This window comes from Equus asinus, chromosome 15 (genome assembly GCF_041296235.1).
Source record: "Equus asinus isolate D_3611 breed Donkey chromosome 15, EquAss-T2T_v2, whole genome shotgun sequence".
In the NCBI taxonomy this organism is placed as follows: domain Eukaryota; kingdom Metazoa; phylum Chordata; class Mammalia; order Perissodactyla; family Equidae; genus Equus; species Equus asinus.
In genome coordinates, this window is record NC_091804.1 from 39,490,856 (window position 1) to 39,502,446 (window position 11,591).

The following is an 11,591-nucleotide window of genomic DNA, read 5'->3' on the forward strand; positions in this document are numbered from 1 at the left end:
AAATTTCTGCACAGCCATCACTCAGCCTAAGAAGGAAACACCTCAAACAGGGGACCCCAGTTTGCCCTGCCCCCATTTGTGTCTCTCCTAAAAGTTGCTGCGCCCCTGGAGCTGGTGCTCATGACGCCACGTGCATCTTTGTCCTGGTGTTTGTCGGATGGACGGATAAAGTGCGGTCAGATGCCCGAATCTAACTGGGCAATTTTGAGAGCCCGTGGGATCACCACCCGGATCAAGTCACAGACCCGTTTGAGCCCTTGGTTTTGCTGTCCTTGAACTTCGTGTAAATGGCGTCCATCCGTGTGTGCTCTTTGCATCAGGCACTTTCCCTCGACGTCGTGCCCGTGGTGAGCTCAGTCCGTGTTTCGTGTCAGTGCTTCATGCCTTTTCACGGCTGCATAGCGTTCCACTGTTTCAACAGACCACAGATGGTTTAACTGCCCTGCTGTCTACGCAGACGTGCGTTCTTCCCCATTTCTGTGAACTTTCTCGTTCACAGCTTTTGGTGGACACGAGAATGCGTTTCTTCTAGTGTATATTCCAGAGTGGAACTGCCAGAGACAGGGCATGCCTGTATTTAGTTTTTGAAGCTATGGCCAGTTTCCCAAAGTGCTTGCACCACATCTTTAGCTTTTATACACACACACACCCCCCGAGGGATTTGGGGTGCTGCTTTGCTTGTGGGAGTAACTGTACGGATGGCGTCCCTCATACGTTTGCATCTGCGACCAGCTCCCCTTCCACTGAGGCTCTGTTCTGGAGAGCCGTCCCCGCTGGGGTGGCTGCTCGGGTGTCTGTCACTCTCGCAGTCGGATCTGCCGGGTGAACAGACCACGGCGCTCCTCCAGCCTCCTGAGCGTGGACGGTGAGGGTTGGCTCATTCCTGCCTGGCATCCTCATTCTGGATTCTTATGCTGTCTGTCCCGTGCTGGATGAGGACGGGGGTGGGGCTGTCGCCTCCGTCCTGGCACGTGCTGAGGACGGGGGGGCGGCTGCATCCGAGGGACGTGTAGGGAGCTTGGCTGTGGTGGAGGAGGAAGCAGACAAGACTGGGACTCTGGGGACCAGAAGCCCAGGGGTTAGCGCCTCCTCCCACTTTCTGCTGTGTGACCTGGGGCTGTGACTTTTCTGTTCAGAGCCTCAGTTTCCTCATCTGTAAAATGGGAATATGATAATACCTGCCTCCTAGTGATTTCGTGACAATGAAATGAGGTTCTGCGCACAAAGCACTTATGAAACGCTCAATAACTGGTCGCTACTGGCTGTCAGTACTATTGCTAGCGGCTTCTCTTTATTTCCCACGAGAAGGCTGGTGCCGCGAGGGCGAGGCCTGGTCTGCAGCCTCCTCTTCCTCCTGGGGGTCGTGGAAATCTCTGGAGTCTAACTATGTGCATTGACTGCTGCATCCCGAGCGGGTGGCCCCGGGGAGCCCAGCCGCCTCACAGAGCCCCGAGTTTCCCCTGTAAAATGGGGCTCAGGGCAGGGCCTACCTGGCCAGGTGGTGTCCTGCTGGGCACGTGACGGTGAAAGGGGAGCGCTCTGGAGTGGGTCAGGCAGGGCCCTGGGAGGGGCGACATTCTCCCAGCAATGCTGTGGCTGATGTGATCTGAGGGGGCCCCCCAGAGACGGAGACGGCGAAGGTTGGGGTGACACTCTGGCTGAGCCCCTTTAGAAGGGGGCACGGGGCTAGTGAGAAGACAGAGGAAGGGGATCTGGCCCTGCTGGCCCCCCAAAGGGCAGGGGTCAGCAGCAGCGATGTCAAGCCCCTCAACACGGCGGGGACACTCAGACCATAGCAAGAGGGAGGCTGGCGTCCCAGGTTCCCGTCCTGTCTCTGATGCCCAGGTGCTGTGTGGCCTGGCGGGCGTGGGGCACCCTCTCTGTGCCTCGGTTTCCTCTGCTGTGATTGTAGCAGGGAGGCCCCGCTCCCGCGTCTGCTGGATTTCCCGGCCCCCGCGGACCCCCTGGCCCGGCCCCCTTGCCCGCGTGGAGGCTGAGGCCAGGGCTCAGGGCCAGGGCCGCGCACCTTGACAACCCGCCCACGCCGGGCACAAAGGCCCATTGTTTGGGCCCACGTTGGCGGGGAAGCGGGCGGGGAGCAGCTGCCTTTCACCCAACCCGCTTGTGGTCGGCGGGGACTGAGGAGCGATTCAGAGGCCCCCACCCCCTGACCGGGCACCCCGCCAGGCCGCCTCCGGGGCAGGCACCCTTGCCAAACTGGGCCAGTGCCTTCCCTGAGCTGGGCCTCAGTTTCCCCAGCTGAGAAAAGGGAAGCAGAACAGCTCGGGGGAGGGCAGGGCTGGAGGTGTGGCCCGGCTGCCCTGAGACCCCCAGGCTGTGGCCTCCCCCGGCGGGAGAAGCTGCCCCTGCCACGCCCGGGGAGACCACGGGCCCTGGGCTCCGGGCCGACAGGCCTGGGTTCCAATTCTGGGTGATCTGGGGTGAGTCTGCCCACCTGCAGAGCTTCAGTTTCCCCATCTGTAGAAGGGAACTTGGAATCCACGGCTCTCAGGTGAGATGCCACAAGCCTGCATCCAGTAGATCATTCATCCATCCATTCATTCATTCATTCAAAAACACACACCGGGTGTCGGCCTCGTGTGTATAGAATTCGGGGCCCAGTGCAGCGGCAAAGGTGATGCCCCTTGTCCAAAATTAAGGATTTCAAGATGGCGCCAGCTTGAAACCCAGCATAGGAGCTTCTGAGCCCGGGGCCCCATGCGATGCCTGTGCGTGGGCCGCTGCTCCAGGCAAGGGGACACAGCTCATGACACGGGGAAGCTCGTGGAGCGGCTCCCTGTCAGGGGGACAAAGGACTCCCTGGGGGTCGCTTGGGGGAGCTTGCTGAAGCCAGGTGCCCTGGAAGACTGCTCCTCCAGGGCCTGCGGTCCACGCCACATGGGCTGAGCCGGGGCAGCCAAGCTTCCCTTGGAGGCTCCGGGGTCGGCGACCCCCGCATCGGGCTGGCCCCACAACGGGAGCGGCCGACAGCCACTGAGTGTGGACTCTGAGCCGGGCCGATCTGGACGCTGCACTGGATCCCTCAGAGCAGCTCTGTAACCCTGCGAGCGGGCGGGGCAATGTGGCTACCCCGGGACAGATGGAGAAACTGAGGCTCAAGCCAGCAAATGGTGGAGGCAGGATTTCAACACAGGCTGTCTGGCGCCAGAGCCTTAATCCCCTCATTGCGCCCTCTGCCAAGGGGGCAGTGGTGAGCCAGGAGATGCGTGCCTGGGACAGAGGCCCTGCTGGGGTTCGAGGCTGGGAAGGGCGCGGGTGTGCTGGTGGCCCGCCAGCTGCCACTTGGGCTGGCCCTGCTGTGTGGCCCTGAGTCACAGCCTTGTCCTTGGAAGCTGGCTGTGTCCCGGGCACCTGTGGGGCCTGAGTCACAGTGGAGCACACCCTACCACCCTGCCTACCTCCTGCCTGGGCCTGGGGACAGGCAGGCCCTCAGAGTGGGTTCCCAGGCAGGAACACCCATTTCCCACCCACTTTTGGGGTCAAGAGAGAGGCGTTGTTTGCAGCCCCAGAAGCACGCATCTGCCTCCTCTCATTGAGACCAAACCCACCCTTCCAGGCTACCCCAGGATGGATTAGCTAGCTGGTGTGTTACTGAGCTCCCCGTCAGTGGGAGCATTCAAGGTAGGATAGCCTGCCAGGGGTGCTGAGGAGTATTCCTGTATCAGATGGGGCCTGGTGCTGGAGTACGTGGCTTGCAAAGCCCTAAACTTGATTCATGTGCTTATTTTTGACTAGCTACTGTGAACACATGGTACAAAATCCAAGAAGCACAAAAGGATATGGAGTGAGAAGTAAGTCTTTGCCCTCCCCGACCCCCAGCCTCCGACTTGCCCTCCCCAGAGAGAGCTGCTGTTAACCGCTCTCTTCCCCCAGAGCTGATTTACGTCCACACAAACAAACGTGTAAATCGTCCCTTCCTCCCGCCCGGACGGCAGTCGGTCTGCTTCACACCCCGGTCTTGCCTCGTTTCATTTTTGTTTTACTTGACAACTTATCTCAGGACTGTTCCAGCTCAGCACTCAGGGCTGGCCCATTCTCCTTACCTCGCCCCGCGACATTCCTTTTGTTTTCCTTTTAAATAATCGATAACGTCTTTGATTAAAGGGCTTTTCCATCCTGATTCCACACTGTGGGATCCGCGCTGTCCTTCGCTCTGGCGGTGGCCTGAGAAAATGTTCAAAGTTTGACGAGAAACTGGAAGCTCTCCCCACATCTGTGGGGACTTTTCGCATCTGGTTTTGGTTGAAATTATAAGAGAAATAAAAGAGACAAAGTGAGAGAGGGAGAGAGAGAGAGCCCTCCACCCACATCCCTCCATGCCAGGCGCCGGCCATCTCATGGTGAACCCCACAGGCAGCAGCTTATCTACCTATGGTGCTGCCAGGAGGTGCCATGTGTGGTGGCAGGGAGCCCCGAGGGGAAGACTTCCCCTGTGTGCGTGTGTGTGTGTGTGTGTGTAAGGGGTCAGGGATGGTTCCTCAGGGGAGGGACTATTTAGGTGGGGCTTTAAGGGATGCATAGGAGTTCATATGCGAAGTATGGAGATGGGCCTACCAGACAGAGGGAACAGCATGAAGAGCAAAACTACTTGGTAGATGCAGAAACAACTACCAGCTTACAATTATTGAGCACCTACTATGTACCAGGTACTGTGCTCAGTGCTTTACAAGTCGTTGCTGCATTTAAACTGCCCCTAATTCTCGGCTATTATTACCCCTGTTTACAGATGGAAACCAAGGTGCAGAAAAGTGCAGTAACTTGCTCATGGCCGCACGGCTGGCTACAAGTATCGGAGCCTGGATCTGAACCAGGCACCTGAGCTCGCGGCCGTTCCAATATTCCCCCAGGGAAAGGGACAGCTGGGGAGGCCCTGAGTGTTAGACCTCAAGCTTCTGACCTGCCCAGCTCGGGGCCGCCCCTGCTCAGGGCCTTCGATGACTCCCCAAGGCCCCAGGACTCACCCTTTTCCCCCTGGCCAGTGGATGCCTCGGGCAGCACCAGGCCTTCCGGGTCTGGCCAGGTGTGCTGGGTGCTGCAGACGCCCTAACTGAGAGGAGGAGCCACGAGCGGTCATGACAGAGAAAGGGAGTAATTGGGGGGCCGCACCCCGGCCTGTCCCACTGGTGGGTTTCAGATTTGGCTGGAGATGGGCCTGGGCCTCGAAGTCTTGGCGCCTCCAGGCCTCACTGCTCTGTCTCACGGGCAGCTCCAGTTGGCCCTTTGGCCCAGCCCCACTTGCCCCCCCAGGAGGAAAGAACGTGAGCAGACCCCGGCCCCAGAGAACTGTCTCCCGTGTGCCCTACTGGGCACTGGGCCTGAGGCTTTTTAAATCCCACTGACCCTGCAATGTGGGAATTCATCACTTCATTTTGCAGATGAGAAAACGGAGGTTCAGAGCGGTGAAGTGACTTGTCTGAGGCCACACAGTGTGTAAAGGGCAGAGCCAGGCCGTGAATCCAGACCGGAGTTTGAGTCTTAACCACCCCACACACCTGCCCTTGTTCAAGACGGGTTTCCAGGCTGCGCCCTGGCAGACTTCATCTCTGTCTCTCTCCCTGGGCTTCAGGAAAGGGGCCACGAGCCCATGGCTCTGGGGAGCTTGAGTGCGGCACCTGGGGAGCCGGGAGCGAGGAGGAACCTGTCCCCTGCCCCTGCCAGCAGGAGGACAAGGGCCCTTCCCGCCTCGCTTCTCCCAGAAGTGAGAGAATAATAGCTGGTTCAAATGTCAGGCTGCTGGGCCGCCTGCGGGGAGACTGGTTGAGCAGGTCTGAGGAGGGACGAGGGAGGAAATTATTAATAACTGCCGAGCAGCCGCCCCGTGCGGGCCTCCAGAGGTGTCTGTGAGTGTCTTCTGAGCGTGGCTTGGGGGTGCTAATCCTAGGGACCCTGGCCTGGGGTGGGGGGCAGCCTGGGGTCAGCTGCAGCTTCCCAGGGGCCTGTGTAGGTGGGGAGGGTATGGGGGCCCAGAGTTCGCCTTCACACCTCGGCCTCCCGCCTCCATCAACCCAGGGGAGGAGGGATCGGCCCACATCAAGAGGAGGACGGGAGGAGCCTGTGCGTGCCTTCAGGGGGCGTCTCAGCGCACGTGGATTTAATTCTCACAACAACCAGATGAAGCCGGCGTTGTTACTGTCTCCAGTTGACAGTTGGGGAAACTGAGGCACAGAGGGGTTAAGTTGGGGGTTGAACTCAGGGTGTCTGACTGCAGCTGGACTGCCCTCGCCAGCATCCCCCAACTCTGCTGGGGGTTGGGGGAATCCCTGTTCCCTGGAAACGGCCGCCACCCACTCCCCCAACGTCAGCACAGCCCCCGTGCCACGGCCCAGGGGATGGGAGTCGGTCTGCTGCTTCTCTGAGCCTCAGTCTCCTCATCCGTGGAATGGGACCCAGACTTCCTTCCTCCAGGGGGAAACAAGGGAGTGAAAGGTCATCTACTTCCAGAGAGGGCTGGGGATGACCCCTCCGCCGTCGCCCCTTCTCCAGCACAGCCACACCCACAGGCAGCTCCCCTCCGGGCCTTCCTTGAGCCCCGGTCCTAACCGGGCTGGTTGCCTGGCTGGGCTCTGGAGAGCTCCCTCCGAAACGCCTGTGAGCGATCCGTCTCCACGTTAGCAGGAAAACGGCTGGAGCGGTGGACCTTGAGGCAGAGTCTCGGGGATTGCACAGTGGGAATTCTGGGAGCTGAAGGGCAGCCTCTGGGCTCGGGGCTAGCTGCCACCTATGGCAGAGGCACACCTGGATCGTGTGCCACTGGGCCCCAGGACCGGTCGCATCTGTGGGGGACCTCTGGGGCGTCCCCCTGCTTGGCCTGCCCCGATGGGCCGATAAGACCCGGCCTCAGAGGAGGAGGCGGCGGCCGTAATTACAGGCCTTGGTGGTGGCAGGCAGGCGAGTCATGAGGTGGGGGTGACTCAGAGGATTGCTCCATGCACAGGGCGGGGGTGGGGGCCGGCTGTCTGCCCCTCACCCGGCTGGCCTGAGCAGGGCCTGGGCACCCCGGTGAGGCCCTGCAGGGCCACTGGGTGTGGCCAGGCCAGGGTCTCACCCCTGGACCGGTGACCCAGGTCCCTGTGCCACTTGGCACCCCTGGGGCTGGGCATAGCGTCAGGAGCTGGGACCGGCGGGGTTTTCCCCTTGCTCTGTCCCCGCCACCGGCTTCTGGGAAGTGGGAATCAGGCCTCAGAGGCACCCAAGGGTGGAATCCAGCCGCAAGCACAGGCTACTGAGCCACAGGGCCTGGGCGCCGGGATCCCAGACACCGAGGGAGCAAACCTCAGCGGTGCGCGGACTCCAGGACCAGCAGACGATGGTGTCTAGCACCGGCCGCCTGCAGGTTCAGGGGTTCATCAATGAGTAGATTTGTAGAATTACCGATTTATAAGATCAGTGAATCACTCACAGTTGGTGCCCGAGAATTCATCCGTCCACGGAGTGAGAGATTTAAATGAAAAATCACAGCAGCTGAAGTGTTTACGGGGCGATTATCTCAGTGTCTTCACCTTGCTCCCACCTGGGTCAGGAAGGAAAACAAGACGAGAAAATACAACCCTACACGTTTGTCTTTCTTCTTCCATCTAGCGGCAGGGCAAGTGTGTGGGGCTAGTGGTCCAGGGCTGGGGAACCGAGATGCCCCTTGTGCTGTTTGAAATTTGGGTTTGAAATTTGTCAAAATAAAAAGTCAGGAAGAAGGAAAACAGAAAATGCAATGTAAACGTAAACCGCAGGGTGAGAGTTTATCCAGCGTGGTGATCGACAGTATCGTGACTTTCCAATCTGTGTGCCGTCACCCTGAGTACACTCATCGCGTTCTCTGTTTACACGCTCGTGCAGGGCACCGGCTGCGGCCGGGCTCTGTTCTGAGGGCTCACGAACGAACGTTAACGCATTTGATTCTCGTCGTGACCCTGGAGGGGGAGCCGTGGGGGAGCTCCTTCCATAATGAGGGATCTACGGCACAGAAAGGGGTCGCTGGCTCCCGAGGTGCTCAGCGTGAGCTGAGCTACACTCTGCGACCCAGCCGCCAGCAGGACAGAGTTGTCCCTGCCCTGGGAGAACCTGGCAGAGGGAGCAAAAAACAAACAAACGAAGCAGGTTGCCATAAGTGCAGGGAGGGAGATAAGCTGCCCTGATGGGGGGGGCTCCCACAATGGAGCGCGCAGGAGGCCCTCCGAGGGTGGGGCTGGAGCTGGACCTCAGTGGGGAAGAGGCTTGTCAGGCGAAATGCCCACCCTTTGCCCAGGCTGTGCCTTCTGCCCAGAGCGCCCTTTCCTCTCCTTTCTGTGCCAAACTCCCACTGGCTGTTCCAGGCCCAGCGGGGCAGCCACCTTCTCTGGGGGTGGGAGGCGGACTAGGGGACTTCCCCGTCCCCAGGGGGAACCTGTCCTCCCCCTCCTTCTCTCCCTTTGGAGCTTGCACTTGAATCAACAGGACTGCTCATCTGCCAGAGGTGGAGGTCCAGAGAGGTTAAGAGACTTGTCCAAGGACACACAGCTAGCACGCGTTCAAGGAGGGATCTGCACTCAGGACTCGCAGGCTGCTTTTCAGCTGTTGCTCACCTGCCCATCCCCTGCCCACCCTGGGGCCTCTTCCGGGCAGGTGCTAGGTGCCAGGGTTTCTGTGGGCCCGGCGTCGCCCAGTTCTGGGCCTGGCTGCTTGGAGAAGGCTGTGGGATGATCTTCCCTTTGCCAGGCTGAGAGCACGAAACTGAGCAAGGGGCCAGGCCGGGGCCTCAGGGGTTAGCTCTACCGCCAGGGGAAGGCAGGGGGGACCGGAGCCTCAGGCTCCCAGAGGCCCCCTGTGCCTGCTGCCACCCTCTGTGCCCTGGTGAACACTAGGAGCCCACTTGGGGCAAGCGGCCCACATCACCTACCCCTGGACTGGTCCAGACTGCTTGCTCCCTAAGCCGGTTCCTGGCACGGGCTGGCACAAGGCCAGGCTGCCCGCGCACCCGGCTCCCATCCTGGCCCCAGGGGCTCCACCAGGCGGTGGGGACAGGCAGGTGCGTGTGCTGGGGGGGCAGGGCTTGGCTCCCCTCCCTGGAACCTAGTAGGGGGAAGGAGCCCAAACACTGGAGTCCCCAGACTGGGTTCACAGCCAGCTCTATCCTTGGTGACCCTGAAGCCTGGGCATCTCGGTCTTCTCATCTGCAAAATGGGGACCAAAACACCACCCGCCCCAGCAGGGGTGAAACAGCAGCCCGGTGCCTGGCACACAGCAGGTGCTCAGCCAGTACCAGCTGTTCCAGCTGCAGACTAGGGCCACTGCTGAGGATTTCAATGCTTCTGGTTTCATTCATTCATTCGTTTCACCAATATTTACTCAGACCCTGCCGCGTGTCAGGCCCTGGGCAGAACACTGGGGTCGCATCACAGAACAGAACAGGCCAAAGCCCCGCCTTTGGACAGATGGTGAGCAAGTCAAACCAGAGCAGCATCTCAGACGGCGGTAAAGGCTTAGAAGGAAATGAGGTGGGGGTGTGATGGAGAGTGACCAGCGACTTCTTGAAATAAGGTGGCTGGAGAGCGCCCCTCTGAGCAGCAGCTGCGACCTAAAAGAAGGGTGTTGAAGACGAAGGGAACAGACAGGCTAAGGCCCTGAGGTCAGGACAAGCAAGGTGGGCGGCCACTGTGGCTGGAACAGAGTGAGCGAGAGGCAGAGGGCTGACAGAGAGGGAGGCGTTGATCCTTCAGGGCCTTGGAGGCAGGGTGAGGAATTCGAATGTCATTCCAGCGGAGATTGTGGTAAACAAGGACTGAGTGACTGCAAGATACAAAGTGCAAACTCATTGTGATTCGCTTCCAGCCCAGAGCCGGGCCCTGCGATGGGGCACCGCGCCCCCCGGGGCAGCCTTCCCGTTATAAAGAAGTAGAGAGACGCCGGCCGGCCGGTCACTGCAGCCGGAGGACACACTGCAGTGCGCTTGCTTGGCATGAACGCGAGTTTGTTCGTCGCGAACACGGCATTGGGCTCGGACGTCAGTGCTGGTTGGGAGGGCGAGGCAGGCTGGGGAGGGGGCGTCACACCGCCAGCCCTGATTTCAACAGCGCTGTGTCAGTTGGGGAAGGCTGGGGACATCAGCTGGCCCAGGCTGTTGACTCCCAGATGAGGAACCTGAGGTCCAGACAACGGGAAGTGAGGGACCAAAGGTGACACTATGAGTCAGACACAGATGCAAGACTTGAACCCAGGCCCCCGACTTCCAACCCAGACTTTCTGAGAAATGGGTGTCTTGCCTCGTGCTTCCCCTTGCCTCTTTCCCCCAAGACGGTGTCAGCTGCCCTCGGGGCCAAGGCGGAGGCGTGGAGCGGGGGGTCCAGCGGGTTGGGGCCCACTCCTTCCTCTACCGCAGGGTCCTCACCAGCGGCACTGCTGGCGTTTTGAGCCAGACCATTCTCTGTCATGGATGCTGTCCTGTGTGGAGCCTTGGGACCACCTCTCAGATGGACCCCTGCCTGGAGACGGGGGCACTGGCCTCTTGAGGTCAGAACTGGAAAAACGGAAGGAAGAAGGAACTTTAACCCAGAGCAGTAATGACTCCTGAGGTTGACCCCATGATGGCAACTGCTGGACATTGAGGTAAACACAGGTGTCTACAGGCTGAACGAACCAAAGGTTTACAGTCATGCGTCACTGAATGACGGGGACACGTTCTGAGAAATGTGTCAGGCCATTTCGTCATTGTGCGAACATCACAGAGCACACTTACACGAACCAGATGGTGCAGCCAACGACACACCCCGGCTCTATGGTGCTCATCTTAAGGGACCACCATCTCGGATGCGGTCCGTTGTTGACCGAAACGTCGTTATGTGGCGTGTGGCAGTCCTCCCACGTCCGGGGAATAGGTCCTTGTGCTCAGGACACAGTTTCCACACAGAAAGGTTTTCACAAAGGGCCACTTCCCATCAACCCAGCGATGAACATGCTCTGGTCTGGACACCTGAGGTCTGGAACCCACAGGACGGACGGCAGAACAATAGAGATGCTGATGTCGAGGACGTGTCAGCCGGGTTCGGAGAGTCGTTCCAAGAACTGGAAGAATGCGCAAAAAAGCATACTGGAAAGAGGATCTCGCTGTTAAGATAGACTTTGTTTTTGAGAACAGTTTTAGATTTACGGGGAAACGGAAAAGACAGCCCCCTCCCCCAGCTTCTCCCGTGACTGACGCCTTAACGCTAGGATGGGACCTTTGTCACAGTTCATGGAGCGGTGTTGATGCATTATTCAGATTCCCTTAGTTTTTACCTGACACCCTTTTTCTGGACCGTGATCCCATCCACGTCACATGAGTTGTCACGTCCCTTTAGGCCCCCTTTGCTGTGACCGTTTCTCTGACTCTCCCTGTTTCCGGTGACCTTGGCGGCGTGGAGCAGGGCTGTCGGGGTTTACAGGCTGCGCCTCTGTTGGGAGAGTTTGTCTGAGGTTCCTCTCGTGGTTCCACTCGGTCCTGGGTCCTGGGTCGGGGGCTCTCAGCAGCAAAGTGACTTTTTACCCCATCACATCGAGGGCACGTGCGATCAGCGTGACTCACAACGGATGACGACCTTGGTCACCTGGCTCAGGTAGCCCTC